Raw genomic sequence first — 20,383 nt, forward strand, 5'->3', positions numbered from 1 at the left:
ATGCCCGACATTTTTTCGAATCGCTAAGCTTCATCCTCCGAATTATATTATGTGGCCATTGTATTATGCAATGATATAGGCTAATAATTATTATGTATTTGGGATAATGGGCTGTGCACTCTACCATTTATAGTCTGAATTATATAAAATAATTCTCTTGCCTAGTAGCGTGAACCACGATACAGGTTGAGTTGTGGTTCAGAAACAGAGGGCAAGTTCTCCCAGAAATGGCGCAATGTAAGGGGAAAGGGGGGAGTATGGGAGTAAGTAGCCAACAGTTATATATTCTTAGTCATTATAGTATAGTTATCAAGGTGTCAATGTTATCCTGTGCCCTGATTGATGATAAACCTATTTACTTTTATTATCTTTATATAGACCCGATTACACACTAGAATACCCCCTCCCTAGTTAGCGGAAAATATGCCCTGCTCCACCGCCTCGACTCTCTCTCTCTCTCTCTCTCTCTTAAACTCTTCAGCTGGCTGTCAGTACACACACACACACACACACACACACACACACACACACACACACACACACACACGCACACATTATCAGTTTGTGCTAATGCGTAATGACGTTGCATTTAGTATGTTTACCTAAAATTTAATAGTGTCAAAATACAAGTGCAATACATAACCACCTCACATTACGGATTACGTTAACCAGTAATCAATACTTATTTGCATAGTTTATGTTTCATGGGGTAGCCAGACCCACACTGATATTTTCGTTAATGTGAAAGGGAATCGTGTGTTCAGTGGCGGATACCAGTTAGTGGGGAGGTGGCCGCTGACACCTCCAATCCTCATAGCTATGGTGGTGAGCTGTAGTGTCATTGCAGAGGTTCCTGTTCCTCCAGTTATGTCAAATAATTAAACTTAACATACTGATGAACGGCCATTTCTTATGGAAAATATAAACAGCCTATATGGAACTATGAAGCATATTGTGGGAGCTTTCCAGCTCTCACGCACGTCACAGTCTTGGTCCTTTGTTTAAGTATTGCCAGCATGACAGTGTGCAGTGTTAATGACCATGCTATTAATATTAGTTCTACATGCTTATTTACATTTGGAACGACAGAATTCAAAGCAGGATTTCATTCAGTACACAGAATGCCAAATACAGCATGTGTGTGTGCGTGTGGGTGTGGAACAATACGTATGGTGGGGGTGGGGGGAGTATAGTGAGTATGAAATGTGTCATAACGGTAATATGGGTGTGTGCATTCGTGGCTAAGGACGGCCAAGACTGATATGTAATCTTTGCCTTTAACATTTGATGACACACACCTCAGTATTTATTTAGGTTCTGTTTATAAATTTGTAGCATGTTACATTATTATATTATTATAATTATGTTTTGGGGGTGAAACCTGAAACAGCATATGAAGAGAAACACTGAAATAAAAAAAAATGCATTATGTGTGGCAAAATACATGAATAACTATTTCTGGAAGAAATATTACCGTATTATAACATCTGTTTAAATACGTTGTAGGTGCAGCGATTCTTAAACTTAGATTATCGGATTTCCTTTGATCAGTATGTTACGTTATACTCAAGCCGTGAGTTATGTATTGTATTATAAGTGATGTCATTGTGGACGTTCACTTAAAACTACATCGAACAGACAGCAAGTGTTAGTAGTTTACCGGTATTTGTTATTAATCACACACTGACCAACTTATTCGTGTAATTTTTAAAAATCTTTCTCACGACTGGAAAACAGCACCTTAGGCATGTCAACAGGTGGCAAAATGTCTAGAAAGTTGTGATTGTGCCAATCAAGAAACCTTCATATTTTAATGGAAAAAAACCCTGCAATTGTAACATGAAAGCTGCGTTAAGAAATGCACATAAACGTCACTAATTCCTGTATGTCCCCGTAATAAAAATCAAGTCAGTGAGCAAAATGTATAAGATAGTGTATCAGTTATATTACCGGGTAAGTTATAGTAAATTATTAAAGTTAGTTAGATTGTTATACTGCATGGAATATATCCATTATAATCAGAGGATAATAAAAAAAATAAGAGTTGTATGGAACTCATTCATTAGTAGGAAGTAACCCACCCTCCTTCTCGATGACCTCTCTGTTTGCATAGAGGCGACATGGTCAGTATGAGCTGTTGCTGGCTTCTGAACTGTTGGGAGCCTGAGGGCAGGTTCACTCTCAGGCTCCCAACAGTTAACCATAATCCCCCATACATTTTCGATGGGGTTCATGTCTGCTTCCTTACTGAGCCAGTGTAGCAGCTGCAAGTCCTCTCGACCTGCAAACCATTCCGAGACGCTTCTCGCCGTGTGGACGGGTCAGCGGTCCTGAACAAAAATTATAGGGCAGGGAGGAAACGGATAGTTCCGCTCCTGAACTGAGGGGAGGAAATAATCCAGCAAAATTTCAATGTATTTTTTAGCAGTGGAACTCCCTTCTATCCTAGTGACGTCACCCATACCATGGATGCACACCCACCCCCAGACATTGCCGGTGACGTGTCCACTTCTGGCCTTCTCGTAGATGTTCCTACGGTCGTATCTGCACGTGAATAGAATATTCATACATAGCTCATATAGTTTCATTTCTAATATCTTTGACGCTTCGGGAAAAGCCATCGTTTTTCATGTTATGGTTCATTATCCACCATTTGTTTGGTATATTTTATGGGGATTGTAAGGCTTAATAAACAGTGGTGCAAGTGTTGGTAATATGCTTTCATCTAGACGTATTATTACTATGAATATCAATTGATCCCTAAATATTTTTAAATAATAGTAAAACTGTTTAGTGATACAGTATAAACATATGGTCGTTAAAAATAGTCAGTAAATTTATACATATGCATTGGAATACTGTCGCCAGCGGAAATCTTTTCTCTATCATTAAATTTTATGAATACAAAATTCCTGGTAACAGTCACATGAAGAAGACTATCAACGCATCTCTATACTCTGGCCTTTATCTACCTACTGCTCTTCCACACTCTCCAGTTTTTCCTCAACCTGTCATAATTCTTACAATTCACCACCAAATTATATATATATATATATATATATATATATATATATATATATATATATATATATATATATATATATATATTCTGTGTGTGTGTGTAGGTTCTCACTTTTACCTGATAACCATACACCCACATATCACATTAATCAAGAAACTTCACACTGACTAGGTTATATTCAGCAAATCCACGTGTGCTATCGTGTCATTTACTCATATCTGTTCCAAGTGGCCCAACATTAAAATAAATAAAACAGAGATTCTGGGTGTGGTCATTCGGGAGGGTCATACAGTAATCATATATTATTATCAGTGATCATTTTCAAACTACTATGCGACATAGGGTATTGGTTTTACACTTGACCACTCTCATTTTATAAGGAATTACATTGGCCAGTAAAGGACAGCTGGATTTATAACCACATCAAAAAATACGTGAACTTCGTATCCTATTAAACACTGAACTTGCTCCTTTTCGACGTAGTTTACGTGAAAGTCCACTGTGTGAGCCTTCATGACATAGTTAATACAATATATAATGGATATATTGCATAAATCTATGCTATAGTATAACTTAATAAACTGATCGCTGGGAATCCGGTATGCCACCATTAAAAACAGATGCTCCTACAGTGCAATCTTATAATGAACATTAAAATAACTATTTTCTTTTGCAAGAAAGTTATTCATAAAATATGGATTCCATATCACAGTTTTATAATGCTTCAGTGTTTGTCTTCATATGGTGTTTCAGGTTTCACCCCCAAAACAAAATCTTAATAATATGATAATGTAACATGCTACATACTTATAAACAGAACCTAAGTAAATACTAAGGTGTGTGTCATCAAGTGTTAAAGGCAAAGATTACATATCAGTCTTGGGCGTCCTTAGCCACGAATGCTCACACCCATATTACCGTTATGGCACACATTTCATACTCACTATACTCCCCCCACCCCACCCCCACCATACGTATTGTCCCACACCCACACGCACACACACATGCTGTATTTGGCATTCTGTGTACTGAATGAAATCCTGCATTGAATTCTGTCGTTCCAAATGTAAATAAGCATTTAGAACTAATATTAATAGCATGGTCATTAACACTGCACACTGTCAGGTTGGCAATACTTAAACAAAGGACCAAGACCGTGACGTGCGTGAGAGCTGGAAAGCTCCCACAATATGCTTCATAGTTCCATATAGGCTGTTTATATTTTCCATAAGAAATGGCTGTTCATCAGTACGTTAAGTTTAATTATTTGACATAACTGGAGGAACAGGAACCTCTGTAGTGACACTACAGCTCACCACCATAGCTATGAGGATTGGAGGTGTCAGCGGCCACCTTCCCACTAACTGGTATCCGCCACTGAACACACGATTCCCTTTCACATTAACGAAAATATCAGTGTGGGTCTGGCTACCCCATGACTATTACTGAAACATAAACTATGCAAATAAGTATTGATTACTGGTTAACGTAATCCGTAATGTGAGGTGGTTATGTATTGCACTTGTATTTTGACACAAATTTTAGGTAAACATACTAAATGCAACGTCATTACGCATTAGCACAAACTGATAATGTGTGTGTGTACTGATAGCCAGCTGAGGAGTTTGAGAGAGAGAGAGAGAGAGAGAGAGAGTCGAGGCGGTGGAGCAGGGCATATTTTCCGCTAACTAGGGAGGGGGTATCCTAGTGTGTAATCGGGTCTATATAAAGATAAAAGTAAATAGGTTTATCATCAATCAGGGCACAGGATAACAGACACCTTGATAACTATACTATAATGACTAAGAATATATAACTGTTGGTTGCTTACTCCCATACTCCCCCCTTTCCCCCTACATCGCGACATTTCTGGGTGAACTTGCCCTCTGTTTCTGAACCACAACTCAACCTATATCGTGGTTCACGCTACAAGGCAAGAGAATTATTTTATATAATTCAGACTACAAATGGTATAGTGCACAGCCCATTATCCCAATCACATAATATTTATTAGCCTATATCATAGCATAATACAATGTCCACAATATAATTCGGAGGATGAAGCTTAGCTATTCGAAAAAATGTCGGGCATGTACACACACACACACACACACACACACACACACACACACACACACACACACACACACACACACACACACACACACACACGGGCGCGCGCTGTTGCCACGTTAGCCAAATCCGGCAACCAGGTGGTCCAGTCGGAAATCTTGCCGACTGTACAGTCGCCAAACTTTCCACCTGGGCCACCCCGCCACGAGAGGTGGGTAAGGGGTGCTGGCAACAGTGTAGGCTATCTGTTTGTTCGTGTGTACATGCTTGATGAAAGTTCGGATCATCACCTCTCGTTTTCCTTAGTGAACCTCAGTCAAAGTTCATCCCAGTAATCAGTCGACAATTTTTAGGCGATAGAATTTCAAAGGAGCTTCTTGAAAGTGTTGGATAATGCAAGTATTGAAAACAATAAGTAAACTAATTCAAAAGACCGCATCTTTACATATATATTTAAAAAGGTATTCTTTTTCATTATTACATGATAAACCCATGGCTAAAAAATGTCTACTGCATACTGGGGGGGGAAGAACCGTCGTGTGACCGGCCCTTATGGTTGAAAAGTAGATACCTGTGTCTGACTGTTCGTTTTGCATTTAGCCAGTCCTGGGCCGATCTCGATTAAACCTATTGAAATACCATTCTTGATCCGAGATATGATTAGACAAGTTAGGTCATTAATCGTTACAGGATTACTCATTGGGAGGATATTAATTTAAACTAAGTAGAAGAGTTAGGAGCTGTAGATGTCGGAGGTTGAAACTCGTTCGTTGAGGCAGAATACTGCCTTGAGTCAGCTAGTCATGAGTCAACCTTTCGTTAACAATAGAAAACCTTAGCATCTCATCACTTAATCATTACGTGGAGCTCTGTGCTTGCAGTGCAAACACGACAATTGTTTTAATAGTTGATATATATTAAATATTTGAAACAGTACTGTGGGTGACGTGGTAGTTAACGCTTCCGCCAGGCGATCCGTGTGGCGTGGTTCCACCCCCGTCAGGAGAGATGGGTTTCTCCTATTAAACACCTAGCCCTTGTCTTATGACCTAGGTCTTGGTAGCAGCCAGTCAACAACCAACATCACATATCCTCGCACTCAGGACCTCGGTGACGGGGGCTAAAGCGAGGTTCGCGGGATAAAAAAAAAAAAAAAGTGTTCCAGCCTGTAATGATAATTTCATGTTCGTTATGTTGCATTTACCAATCACATAAGTAATATCACAGGCAATGGTGATATAAATGTCCAAACAATTCATGAATCAATAAAATTGAGCTTAAAATGACTGGAAGCTTTTGCATCCTGTGGTGAAGAGATGGTGTCTTCATCTTGCTATAATGTGAGATAATGTTGTTTGGTGAATAATCGATGAGCATGTAAATGTGTGACCGCACACATAAACGGCACCGCTCACAATCAGTTTTCCTTGCAATGTGTAATTCAGTCATACGTTAGACGAATGGACTATAAAGATGTGCTGTAATGATCATAGTCATATGAAAAATGGTACGGTAAATCATTATCATAGCTGATATAATAACCACATTCGGCAAAAGAATGCATAAATTCTCTGCCTGCTGAGGTGACAGTATTTTAATCTCCTACCTCTTCGTGGTGCACCACAGAACACATGAAAACATCTGCCTGAAGTACTACCAATGAGGAAATAAGCAACCGTTAACAGTGTCTGAACATCATCCTAATGTTTATTGGTCAGTGTCATTCATGATGTGAATATGGCAGGCAATCTTACTTGTAACTGGACGTAGATGTTAGGTAAACGCATTCCTCTTCAACCTATACTGATAATGTATCAAGTGATAACCCTATGAAATGGAATTACTGATATAATGAGAGTGTGAGAGAAAGGCTTGGAGTGATTCCAGTATTTAGTGCATTAACATGTTATTGTAACAATGTAAAAACAACATAGAAAATAACATGTTTAGTATTGTTAAAAATGTAAATATTTGGTAGATTGCCAATGGATCTCAAAAACTAGTTCGGCAGTTCTTGTCACTGGCGGTATGAATAACGTCACCCCCTCCCCTCAACGTCCTGCACCTGCCCTGGACTTCACTATGCCAAGCTCCCCTCTTAAGCAGCTCTCCCACCGGCTCGACCAGTTGCAGGAAACCGGTCACATGGAATTGTTGCATGTCACAGGTTGCACGGACCAAGGCCAAATATGTATAGTATAATATATATTATTGTATTATAAATAAAAGTTTATATTTATATAAGAATATTATTTATATTTATTATAAAATTTATATAGTCATATATCTTTGGCCTTGGTCAGCACGACCTGTGGCACACAACAATTTTCCATGCGACCAGTTTCATGCAACTGGCTGAGCCGATGGGAGAGCCGCCTTACTCCTGAGACATTTTTCTCACCACCTAACTCCGTACCCAGCCATCTAAGGGATGAACTCTGACTCTGACAGAGGTTCACTATGGACGAAGAGAGTTGATGATCCGAACTTTCGTCGAGCATGTACACACGAACAAACATATACACTGTTGCCAGCACCCGTTACTCACCTCTCGCGGCTAGGTGGCCCAGGTGGAAAGTTTGGCGACTGTACATATGTGGAAGTTACATATTTATCGATTTCGCCCCAAATTACGGAGTTATTGCCATCACGAGCATAATTAATTTGAATTACTAATTAAGCGGATGCATTCTATCCCCAAAAGTTCGCAAATGGCAATATTTTTTCGCAAAAAGAGATGGTTATGATGAATAAAAAGAAAGATCCACTTAGAAAAGTTACAATTTAAGCACTTTTAAAGACTAAACATGGTTAAACTGTTTAAGCAGACGCCACAATCCCATAAGGGGTGGCCATTTGACTTTGAGTTATTTGTTTTATGGAGAGGGGCACTAATCCTCAACCAACCCACTTGTTGACACGTAGGGAGCACGTATGATTTGGTTATATGGTTACCACCCAGCGTAGTAAATGGTTTCTAGGCTTACAGGAAACCATTTGGCTTGTTACTCAATGTAAAGCCACCTGTAAAGGAAAGAAAAGCATTAAGAAGTGACAGGAAAGATGGGAGAAATGTGAAGAGAGGAGGGCAGACACAGAAATAGAATGATAAAGGCTAGGGAAGAAGTGGGCAGCTCTACATCAAGCATAAACATAACGAGTAAATTTTGATATCGACAAAATAAGTATCTTTAAAGACTAAACATGGTTAAACTGTTTAAGCATAAACACAACTTGAGTAAATTAAAAAAAAAAAAAAAAGTGAATTCACCGACCGCACACTGTTGGGATATTTCCATTATTGGTATTTTTACTCATTAAATCTATGGCGAATTCTTCATTTTATTGTTATATAAACATCTATGTAGCCTTCATGCTTTTCTAGACAGCATATAAAATACTGACATTCATATGAAATGGGGGTCAACTGCCACTATCGTCATTGCGAATATTGAGTCCTTAGAAGGCCTCCCCTGTGGCGGGGGGGACACAATCTGGCCGCACTATGAGGTGGTACTACTACGCTGAGGCCAGGTTGTGTTACCGTATTCCCTGCGTGTCGTAAAAGGCGACTGAAATGGGCGGGGTGAGGGAACAAGGGATCCACTCTTCTGTTTTTAAGTTCCTAAAAAGAGACAGGGCAGAGAAAGGGATGGGGGATGGAGTTATCCCCGTACCCTGAAGATTGGGTGTATGAATATCCGTGGATGTAGTACAATTGAGGCTAAAAGGGACGAGATTGGAAGAATGTTTGTGTTAAGAAAGTTGGATGTGTTAGCTTTGAGTGAAACGAAGATGAAAGGGGTGAGCCTATGTTTGGAAGTGTGAAAAGAGAAGGTTGTATGGTGTTGTGGTACCGACTGCGTTATATGGGGCTGAAACATGGAATATGGGTGTAGCAGAGAGAAAATGTTTGAATGTAATGGAGATGAGGTGTCTGAGGAGTATGTGTGGAGTGACGTGTTAGGTGTTTATAGAAGGTGTGGCCTTGTGAGTCCGGAAGTACAGCAGTGTGTGAGTGAATGGGAGGTGTCATCGAGACTGATGGTGAAAGCGAAATTTGAACGTGAGTTGCGGGTGTTTGTGAGTGCATATGGGCCTGGTAGTGAAAGGGATGAACAAGAGAGGGAGTCTTTCTGGAATGATGTTGATGAGTGTCTGCAGAGTTTTGGAGCGAATGTGAATGTGGTAATGATGGGAGATCTGAATGCTAGAGTGGGAAATGTAGCAGTTGAAGGTGTAGTTGGTATGCATGGTGTGCATGGAATAAAAATGGAGAACGAATGATAGCGATGTGTGTTGAGCGAGAGATGGTAATTGGAAATACGCTGTTTGAGAAGAAAGATATAAGTATACATGGGTGAGAAAGGAGGGTGGAAAGGTTGTTGGTAGAGCTTTGATGGACTATGTGGGTGTGTCTAGGAATGTAATAGGAAGATTGTTGGATGTGAGAGTTCTGAGAGGGGAGGGTGGAGGTATGTTTGACCACTACCTGGTGGAGGGAAAGTTAAGAGTAGGTAAGAGATGGGTGAGAGCTAGGAGGGTTAGGTGTGGCACGGGGGTTTTGAAAGTGAGTTGGATAAAAGAGAAAAAGACAGGTATCAGGAGAAATTGAAAGATGAGTGGAACGCATTGAAAGATCAGGAAAATGTGTACAGTTATTCAGAAACCAAATAGAAATGTGTTAAAATGAAAAATGTCTGACGTCTCGCAAGGCAACACCACTCAAGCTGGATATTTAAAAGCGTAGTAGGCATTTAAATTATGCCGTACGGCAGGCAGTGTAACAGTAGATGCGCAAAGAAATACGCCGTTCTCTGAAATCGTATTTTTTTTCTTCGTTTTTCTATCATTATGACATCCCCCCGATTCTTTAATCGCGCTTTTCTCAACAACCCTCCGACTAATCAAATACTATTGTGCTTAAAAACCTCAAATGAAACCTCTTTTTGAATTTAATACGCTTTCTTCATAAAGGTTACTGCATTTCTCGTTAAAGGTGGATTTTTTTCTCACCCTCAGAAACGTTTTAGTAATCTTAGAAACAGTAAACTGTATTTCCCAAAACTTTTATAGTATATTGATGGAAGTTGTATGCTCAGCGTTTTCGCATATAAATATTACTTTTTTGTTTTGGCGAAACCAGTAAAATTATTTTCAGTTACTCCCAGACCTAAACCTCTTCACAATAGGATCAATTTTTTAGTTACTGATGGGTGGCCTTCGATAATTAAAAGAAAAAATGTCAATAGACCTCTTTGCTAGACAGAACATCTAGACAATCTCAAGATGACATTTACAGGAGTTCATATAAATGCTCCTGCATGCTATTATTAATTATCTGTCATGCAGAAGATCTGCGGACTTGAGGAATCACGTCAGTCTTGCAATGACGTCTAATTTCTTGTATTTATTTTCCTTACAATTGAAATCTCTAACCTTTTTTACAGTTTATCACTGACAAATGAAATAGATGAACATGAATAATTTGGTTTGGTCTATATTATTTTTCCTTCATGAAATGTGTAAAAATATTGCAGCATGCCGCATCGCCATGAACTGTTGTAAATTTCGTAAGATTGTTTCGATTTTAACTTAGAGCTTATTTTAAATTCCTTTTTTTTTCTCGACAATTATAGCCATTCTTTGATGAATAGATATAGTGCCATTTGTGTAATAAAAACTATATTGTACAATACCTCAATTTTATAAATAATTCAAAACAATTATACTCGTTATGGGAAAAACCCGGTGTTTTTTTTGCGAGAACAGTATATATGGAACTTCCACAAATGTGGAAAGCACACGATTGAATCCTAAATTCATAAAACATTTCTCAGAAAACTGCCACCTGGAAAAAGTATAACTAACAGCAATAAGGGGGATTGAAATAAACGAATAAATCGATTTGCAGGTTTAACTTAGATTTGAAGTGTTTTAGCCAAAAAAGATACATGATCAAAGGTTGGAAGAAAGAAAAGGAGAATTTTAGAGTTAAAAGGATATTTTTAATTTAGTTTATCTAGGGTACCGAAATGTCATCTTCAACTTCCTGATGAAATTAAAGAAAAAAAAATATCCACATTATATAGGATCGTGTTAGGTCAGGAGCCATATTTCCTTAAGTAAACTTACAACGAACGATGATAACTAGTACACACGAAAATATAGATTTTTGACATGACAAATTACACGAGAAAGTAATAACATTGCATCTCATACCGAAGATAGAAATCAATACGAGAAAGTACAGATATTGCAATACTGAAAAATAAAATAAACATTTATAACCTGGTTGCTAAAGTCTGCAAATATTTCCTGTATTGTATATAAAAAGAAAATGATGTATGCAGTAGCTTTCACATGAACTGTTGTAAATGTCGCCTTGAAGTTGTCAAACTCTGAAGTTAGTATGATAATCAGCATACGCTTTAAGAATAATTAAAATATTTTTTTACTGGAGTAATGTTTATTTTCTCGTATTTTTATATTATTTTTTTGGACGCGAGATATGCAGCTTTAGAAAAATTGCTCCAAATTGGTTGGGAAACACATCCACTGGTTTCTAAAACTCAGAAAACATATCTGACGGTGAAAAATTATAGCCCAGAAAAAAAAAAAAAAGTAAGGAGAAATGAAGTAAAAGGAAAGAAATCGATTGATACGTAAAACGTGCACTCATTGGAGATGTTAGAGCACAATAAGTTTCAATTGATGAAAGTGTCGTCCACATGTTAGAAACTTACAGTTAAAAAATTGAATGTTTTCACATTATGAAGGTTCATGTGAGACAGTAAGCCATATATCTCCTAGTAAAATCAGTGTGAACGGTGATAACTCATACAAAAGAAAATTGAGGAGGTTTATAGTCAGATAAAAGTTAATACGAGGAAGTGAAAACATCATTGCAATACTGAAATACGTAATCAATATTATTTGCAAGATTCCCAGCGTACACAGATTTCTCCTGTCTGGCAGATAAAAAAAAAAAAAAAAAGCTTGAATTATCAGCAACATGAACATTTGTAAATGTTTTAGATGTTTAAGGACAGTAATTTTCAATGGATGACTTGGTCGTCGAGAAAAGTTTGAAAATTAGTTAGAAATGATTCTTTTTTTCTATATCGTTAGGGCTTTCAAATGGCATCTTGAGCCTCCTTGATTAAATTTTAAAAAGTAATATTTCTACCTTACGAAGTAAATCATTTCAAAAGGTTATTGTTTTAAAAAAATAACGAGATATTGATTTAAAAAAATGAATACGAGAAATTAAAGACATTTGCAAAACATGATAAAAAAAAAAATCATTTATAATTACATTCCTCAAGTCCGTAGATCTTCTGTGACAAAAAAAAAAAAAAATGTAGCATAAAGAAGCATTTAACTGTCAACTTGAGCTTGTCTCAGTTTTTATCATAGCATGGCCTAATGAGTTTTAATTTTTTTTTCGTATAACAGAAATCCCATCACGGGTAAAATAATAGATCCAACTGTGAACTTACTGCCATAGAAAGAATTAACTCGGAGTAATTGATAAATCCATTGCTTCCCCTCCGCCCCCCAAAAAATAGTAATTTTATGCGAAAATGCTAAACACGCAACTTCCAAAAATGTACACCCAACTGTTCCATATAATACGAAAAATTTTCGGGGGGTGAGAAAAGTCAGCTTAGGAAAAAAAAAAAAAATGGAACGAAATAAATTAACAGGAAATCGTTTCACACGTAAAACGAGTTTCCATTTGAGATGTTTTCCACGATAATATTTCATCGATTAGACGGTTGTCGTGAAAAGTTTGCATTTTAGAATGGAATTTATTATCTGTAAAAATAGAGCTTCTCAGCCTCATGAATAAAGTATGTTTGCACGTCATAAAGGGTCTTGTCATAACAAGCAATATTTACTTAGGTAACAACACACAGAAAGCTACTAATTTTTTATAAAAATTGAGAATTTCACCTGAAGATGGGTGATTACGAGAAAGTAGGGACATCAGACGAAACAAATATGACCGGAAAACATTTAAAACGTGTCAACTCTTGAAATTTTACTTAAGAATGTTGCATGAAGGAGATTGACAAGAACTGTTGTTAATTTCCTCTTTAATGTGTGTGTATTTTTTACCTCAGCAGGGGGGTCCCAACTTTTTTTTTCACGTCACTTCAAGGTTGAAAAATACTTACAATTTTGAATTTATTACGATAGAATGTTTCTGCTTTGTTAGCATCAAAACAATTATACTGGAATGATTGTAAACGATTTTTATAGCAAGAACTTTATATAACTTCCATAAATGTGCTCTATATTGGTTTGGGAAAAAAGCCCAGTTGTTTCTAAAATTCACCCAAGATTTCCGAGGGTGAAAAGTTGCCGCTTAGAAAAAAAAAAATCCAACTAGCGAGAAATGAAGAAACATGTGAGATCAATTCTCACGTAAAATGAGCTTTCATTTGAGGTTTGAAATCAAAGTAAGGTTCAGTTGAAGAGAGGGTCGTCGACAAAAGAGAAAGATTTAGAGATAGGAAGGATAATATATTGTTTCCCTAGGGCTTTGAAAGTACAAACTGAGCCTCCTATTAAAAAAAATAAAATGAACATTACAGAGGATCGTTTCAGACCATAAGCCAAATTACTTTATGTAAACTCCCTCCGAACGTTGAAAATTCATGTAAAAGAAAATTGTGGATTTTTTAAAAAGCCAGATAAGAATACGAGATAGAACATAATTGCAATACAGATATAAAACTAATCATTTGTAACATGGTTCCTCATATCCACTAATTTCTCCTGCATGGCAGTCATTACAAAATGAAGTTTGCATAATGTCGCCTCTAGATTTTTTGGATTTTGTTTTTACCTTAGGAAGAGGGTCTTTTAAATGAATTTTTTTTTTTCATTGATCATAGTCGCCATTTTAATTACAAAGATAGTGTCAGTAGACTTGTTACCGGTTGAGGGTAAATATGGCAAATGCATTGTTATGTGCTTTGAAGCTAAAGTTATATATATCTTAACTTTTTTTATCAGTTGCAATAATCAAGACGTGATAACTTTAATTCTCTGCGGCCCTAGCGAAGCAGCCGCCATATTGGGGATGACACGCCACTCCATCGCACAAGACTTTACCAGTAACAGCGATAATAGTTATGATATTTATCGACATGGCCATCGTAGATCCAAACTACCCCAATCACGTATATTGTAAATGAGTGATACCTGTTAGTTACGTAAATTGCATTGAAATCAACCAAAGTACCTTACAGCTACACCATTCCCGAGCGATGCTCTTACCTCATGAGGTGGAAAGTGTTTAATGTATTCTGCTGTATGAGTTTATATTGGTTTTATTCTCATGAATGAATACCTGACCTCTTCATTATTAGTTTCATGAAGTAACTTTCAGTGTGTGACCGGATCGGCAGTCAGATACCGAATCGGCACTTTTTACACACCTAATTATCCGAAATCCGGTCATAGTTTTGTTTAATTTATCTGTTCGTAAAAAACTTAAGATTCAGAGAGAAAACACGCTGAAGTTTGTGGGTGCGTCTCCTTTAGCTCAAGAACTTGCCGTGGTAGACTTCTTTGTATAAATATTAATTTAATATGCAAAAACTTATTTACACAATAAATCATAATTTATGCAAAATAGAAGCGTCGAGGCTTGTCGGCTTTCTAAATTAGAAACCATTTTTTTTTTTAAACAAGAAACTATATCCCCGTGTGTGTGCGTGTGTATACTATATATATATATATATATATATATATATATATATATATATATATACCAAGAGAATAATACTTTTTTTTCCTTAAAGCTGTCACCACTGAAAAAAAAATAATGCCAATTGTACCCTTGAAATTTAGAAAGCATCCATCTTCGCAGTAACAAGAATATTATACTGGACTGATGCTACCAACCGCATAGATTATGGTGAAAACTCTAAATATACATGTTCCTCAAAGGTGTATATTTGGGGGAGAAAGGCACCCAATTATTTATCCGGAAAACATTTCTGAGGATGAAATATTGTCGTATAAGAATAAAGTAATGATATAACATGTATGAAGATTTCGACTTATACGTCAAGGGAGCAGATATTTGAGGTGTCTACGGACAGTTTCACATGATGACGGAGTAGTCGAAAAAGGTTAGAAATTTTCAGTTAGAAAGGGTTTTATATTTTCTCTATGATTAGGGCTTTCAAATGGTATATTAAGCCTCCTGATTTAATAAAAGATAAAGTAATATTTCCCCATAGTAATATTACTTACCTTATTTACCTTAGGTAAATCACTCCAAAAGGTGATAAACTGTATAAAAAGAACGAGATTTCAATTGTAAGATAAAAATGAACACGAGAAATTAAAGACCGTTGCAAAACTGAAAATCTTATATTAATTGATTCGTCAAGTCCGTAAATCTTCTGCATAAAAAAAAAAAAAAAAAAAGAGCATGCAGGAGCATTTATATGAACTGTAAATGTCATCTTGAGATTGTATAGATGTTTTGTGTGGCAAATGGGTCTATTGAATTTTTTTCTTTTAATTATCGAAGCCCTTCCATCAAAGACTAAAAAGAAGTTCCGATTGTGAAGAGGTGTAGGTCTGGGAGTAATTGCAAATAATTTTACTGGTTTTGCTAAAACAAAAAGTAGTAATTGCGAAAACGCTGAGCATAAAACTTCCAACAATATAATATAAAAGTTTTAGGAAATACACTTTACTGTTTCTAAAAATACTGAAAGATCTCTAAGGGTGAGAAAAAAAAATAATTACCTTTTAACGAGAAACACAAGAAATCGTATTACAGTCAAAAAGAGCCTTCATTTGAGGTATTTAAGAACAATAGTACTTGATCAATCGGAGGGTGGTCCAGAAAAGCGCGATTAAAGGATCGGGGGGATGTCATAATGAAACAAAATCGGAAACTAAAAAAAAACAAAAAAAATACGATAACGATTTCAGAGGACGGCATATTTCTTTGCGCATCTATTGTGTTACATTGCCTGCCGTACTGCATAATTTAAATGCCAATTACTCTTTTAAATATCCTCGCTTGAATGGTGTTGCCTTGCTAGACGTCAGACATTTCTCATTTTAACACATTTCTTCTCTATTTGATTTCTGAATTACTGTAGGATACGTTTTCGCGAACCACGCAGCCGGCAGCCAACAGTGATTCCCTTCTTATATCAGAGAGATGCCCGTGTTGATTATTTATAAATCCCTTAGTTTATGCTTATTTGACAGATTGCCTTTATTTCCTTGGGCTAGAATGCCTCTTAAGAAGCATGCAAGAGACCTGAATAAACGTGGGAAGTAGTTGGCACAATGGAAGAGAGGAAAGAAAATATATTTTCTACTGGCGAGTCCATTCACGCACCCCACAAACTTCCGCCTCTCGTCACAACCACCCCTAGTGCTCCGGCCACAGCGACACTACGCCAAAAAAACAAATAAAAAAGCGCACAGAGACATACAGACAGAAAGACACACACACACACACACACACACACACACAGTGTATGGGAGGATGTTCATGCCCCTTGAAAATAACAAGAGGAAGAGGAAAAGGGCCACAAGATCTCATTATGCATCTGGGTCCTACTAAAGACTCAATATTCGCAATGACCTTGACAGTGGCACGACACCCTTTTCATATAAATGTCAGTATTTTATATGCTGTGTATAGTAACAGGCAGCACTTGCCAGAGATTCAAGGTGTAAAAGTACCATGATATTGGAAGTATCCCAACAGCGTGCGGTCGATAAATTCTTACACTTTGATTTTTTTTTTTTTTTTTTGGCAATTTCATTAAAATTTACCCAAATTATAGCTAACTGGGAGTTTTTTTTTGCACAAACAGTTTAATAATGTTTGGTCTTTAAAGGTGCATAAATTATAACTTTGGAAGAGGGTTATTAGATTTTTTTTCATTCATTAAAACCGTCTCTCTTTGGGAAAATATATTACCATTTGTGAACATTTGGGGATAGAATGCATTCGCGTAACTAGAAATTCAAATTAATTATACTCGTGTGATGACAATAACTCAGTAATTTGGGGGGACGTCGATAAATGTGCAACTTCCAGAAATGTGCTCAAAATTAAAGAAAAAAATAAATTTTTCCTGATATTCACAAAACAATCTTAGGGTGAAAAAAACAATGTTACTTAGAAAAAAAATTGCCTTAAGGAGAAATAAAATAAGTAAAAATAGATTCGCTCGTAAAACGAGTTTTCATTTTTCTTTTAACAAAACGTTTCAAATCGAGGTTCGAAAAAGGGAGAAATTTAGTTAGAAACAAATATTTACGTATACATCTCGGGCATTGAAATGGCATCCTGAGTCTCGAGATTAAATAAAACAAAATTGTACATTATGAAGGCTCGTGTTACGCCTTAAGCCATGTTTCCTTATGTATAATCACCCCGAACAGTGTAAGTCGTATAAACAAAAATATAGAAGTCTTTGACTAAAATAGAACGAGAAAACAATGAGTTTTGGCAATTTAGACATATAATATTGATCAACATTAGAACATGGTTCCCTAAGTCCCCAGATATAGTAAAATGCAACCTAGTGAAATCCTGATTGTTTTTTTCATTGACTGTAAATATCATCATATTTGGATTTTTTGTTTAGAAATATTTTCTAAATTTCTCCCTTATTCGCACCTCGATTTGAAACGTTTTAAAAGAAAACTGAAAACTCGTTTTACGAGCGAATCTATTTTTCCTTGTTATTTTATTTCTCATGGTTAATATTAAAAAAAAAAAAAATGTGCAAATGGTAATCTTCTCCCATACAAATCATCATTTTCATGAGAAATTTAAAAATATTGTACTAGAGCACTGGTAGAAACGTATTTTTAATGAAAACGCTATACACGTGACATTAAAAATATACACTAGGTCGGTTAGGAATCACAATCAATTGTTTCTAAAATTAAGATATCGTATCCAATGGTGAAAAAAAAAAATATGCTTAAAAAAAACAAATCTGAAAGGAAAAATGGAAGAATATAAATGAATAATCGATTCCCCCCTAAAATGAGCTGGTAATTGATGCGTTTGAGTACAATATGTTTCAACCGATGAAGGCGTTATCTAAAAAGTGTGAAAGTTACAGTTAGGAAAATTTTTATTTTTTACACAATCAGTTCTTTAAAATGGAATCGACCTGTTAAAAAAAAGTAATATTTGATTATAATGAAGGGTTGCGGTAAATAAACCATATTTCATCAGGAAAAATGATATCCGTTCAACAAGTAATTCAAATTAAATATACTGTGATGGCAAAACCCATTATTTTGGGCCGAAATCGATTAATACTCTATTTCCACAAATGCTTTTTTTTTTTTTTTCTAAGATTCAGGGAAAATTTCTAAGGTTGAAAATGTTCCTTAGAAAAAAAAAGCATTGAGGAGAAATGAAAGAAAAAGAAACCGACTAGCAAGTAAAACGAGTATTCATTTTTTTTTTTTTTTGCAAAATTGGTGATTAAAAAAAGCTATAAATTTAGTAAGAAAGGAAATTTCTTTTCTTTACACAAAGGGATTTGTAATGGCATCTCGAGCCTTATGAATTTATGTATATATATATATATATATATATATATATATATATATATATATATATATATATATATATATATATATGTATATATATATATATATATTGCAAATTATGAATGACAAGCCATATTTCCTCATGTAAAATCACTCCGGACGGTGATAGCTGATATGAAATCAATAAACATTTCAGACTTGGTTCGTCAATTCCACATTTTTCCTATATTAGAAGAAAAAAAAAAAAAGCATCATGCAGGAACATTAACAGGAACAGCCATGAGATGATTTGAGCCTTTACCTTAGCGGGAGGGTCTTTTAAATGACCACTTTTCATTATTTGTGGTCGCTCCTCCAAAGATAAAAAATAGTGCCAATTGTGAACCTGGTCCGAAAGAAGGCAACAACTTTAGGGAAAAAAAAAAAAAATACCAGATTGATGCTTAAGGCATGTTTTGTGATGAAAGCTCAAATTTGCAAAATCCACAAATGTACTTAAAATGTGTTGAAACCAAATTGTTTCAAAGACAAGAAAACATTACCGAAAAAAATAAAACAAAATTCAATCAATAAGAACAAATGAAGAACCACATAAAGAAATATCCATTTACATATAAAAAGAGCCTATATTCGAGGTGATCAAGCGCAATAAGCTTTAATTGATGATGGCATCGTCGAAAAAATTGAGCTAGGATTTTTTTTTTTTCACTACAGTATATTTATGGCTTTAAAATAAGATCTCTACGATGGTTCATAAAATCTGAAAATAGTAATCTTTGAACGTTATGAAGGTTCGTATTATACCATAAGCTATAATTCCTTTGGTAAAATCACTCCAGTGATATATATATATATATATTTATATATATATATATATATATATATATATATATATATATATATATTGTTACATAGCCTATGATTTCATCATCCTTTGTGTAATTCTAACGTACAGTATGCTGCATGTTTGATCACGAGCGTGTTCTGCCTCAGTCCCCCCCCTTCTACCGTTATAGTAGAGTAAGTCGTCCTTTCTGTTGTTTAAAGCGAGATTGTCAACTCTTTGTCCCCATGGCTTCATTTGCGCGTCCTTCTTACAAGTTGTATCAAGCTCTGCTGGCCCCTATATAATGAGCTCAGTCTCTGCATCATTGCCACTTAGATCTGCTCCTCATTTTGTTCACATCTCTGTCCTCCCCTGTACAATTATTATTATTGTGAATTTCTCAGGAAGTCTCCAACCATCTAGCAGCTGTGTGATTTGAGTATAAGTGTTACTGCATTTTGCTCTTGTACTGTATAGCATAAGGTTAATTCTTAGGCCTGGAAAGTTTTTGTAAATTGTGTAAAATCATTTTGTCAGCCAGTGGTAATAATAGTTTGTATCTGTAATTATTTATCTTGCATTAACTGAGCATTACCCAGTGTTTTTCATTTCATCAGGGCTGACAGATAAATTTACTCATGCTAATTTCGTGTTAATAGAGGCTATTGCAGTTAACCATATATTTAACCTGTTTTTGCCATTACATTATCCTTATGAGTCCTGAATGTTTTGTTGTTAGTTTGAGCATTAAACTTTAACTTGTAATTTTACCTAACTCTTTTGTTTTTAACCTGGAACTTTAGGGGACAGTAGTGATTTTTTTAGTATTCTCACTTAAAGTGTACATTATCTTTCTCTGTTCCGTAACAATATATATATATATATAT

The sequence above is a fragment of the Coenobita brevimanus genome, chromosome 42 (genome assembly GCF_032717465.1).
Source record: "Coenobita brevimanus isolate Jiangsu-jjx chromosome 42, ASM3271746v2, whole genome shotgun sequence".
In the NCBI taxonomy this organism is placed as follows: domain Eukaryota; kingdom Metazoa; phylum Arthropoda; class Malacostraca; order Decapoda; family Coenobitidae; genus Coenobita; species Coenobita brevimanus.